Genomic DNA, 1278 nt, shown 5'->3' with positions numbered 1-1278 from the left:
TACAGGGGTAGCAGAGGATGACCTGGACTCCAGACCCTCTCGACTCTGCCTCTCTACCTCTCAAACCATGAGATTGCAGGTCATAGTCGACCGCCCCTGGTTTTTGTTACTGGTAATTTTTTGAGATAGGCTCTCAATATGCAGTCCAGGCTGGCCTTGAACTCACAGAGAGGGTCCTGTTACTGCTTCTGTTGTGCTGGGATTACAAGTGTAGTCCAGCATGTCTGCTTTGAAAATATCTTTAGGGGCTGGAGAGATGGTTCAGCTGTTGAAAGTACTTCCTGCTCTTGCAGAGGACCCTATTTGGTTCCCAGCATCCCAATCACGTGGATCCTAAACACCACTAACTCCAGCTCCAAGGGACCCAGCACCCTCTTCTCCTGAGACGCCCGCATGCTTGTTCACACACACACACACACACACACACACACACAGAGAGAGAGAGAGAGAGAAACATATACAAATAAAAATGAAATTCAAAGGAAAGTATCGATTACAATAATGAGTCAAAGTTACTTTCAGAATCAGAAAGGCAAGCTGATTCCACTTGGGGGTGGGCGCTGAGCCAACCCTGACTCCCGGTAACATTGTGGCAATAGCAAGTGACCTGCATGCCTTTGTCTTTGTGTTTGAGGACTGTATTGCCTGGGTAATTCTTGCCTGGACATGAAGTCGCCCTTGTTTGCTCAAGTCCTTGTTCTCTGAAGCACTAGGAACTTGTTCGGCCCGGGTGGGTCCCGTGGTCCCCTTCTCTGTCCTGTGCTGTATTTGTATTCAGAGTAGAGCGGGAGAGGGCCCTGACTCACTCAGCTCTGGCTTTGTTTAACGCTGTTTCCGTTTGGTTTGGTGTGGAGTTTTCATTTTGTTTTGTTTTGTCTTGTTTCGAGATGGAGACTCCCACGTAGCTGAGGAGGATCTTGAACTCCTGACCCTCTGTTCTCTACTTCCCAAGCATAAGGATCACAGGTTGTACCACCGGATCCCCTGTCTTCCGCTTTATCTGGCCACTTTCATGCTTCCTTCAGGGTTCTCTTCTATCTATGGGCATGGTGGGGGCATGCTTTTCATTCCAGCACTCTGAAAGAAAAGGTAGGTAGATCTCTGTATGTTTAAGGCCAGACTGGTCTACATAGTTCAGGACAGCCAGAGCTACATAGTGAGACCCCATCAAAAAATAAATAAATAAATAAATAAATAAATAAATAAATAAATAAATGTCTGTTGGGTTCCAGCCTGAACAGAGGCAGCAGGCACAACCTAGGAGGGCTGTGGAGCATC

The sequence above is a fragment of the Rattus norvegicus genome, chromosome 3 (genome assembly GCF_021556685.1).
Source record: "Rattus norvegicus strain SHRSP/BbbUtx chromosome 3, alternate assembly SHRSP_T2T, whole genome shotgun sequence".
Classification (NCBI taxonomy): domain Eukaryota; kingdom Metazoa; phylum Chordata; class Mammalia; order Rodentia; family Muridae; genus Rattus; species Rattus norvegicus.
The sequence above is the reverse complement of the archived record's forward strand: the minus strand, read 5'-3'. Positions refer to the sequence as shown.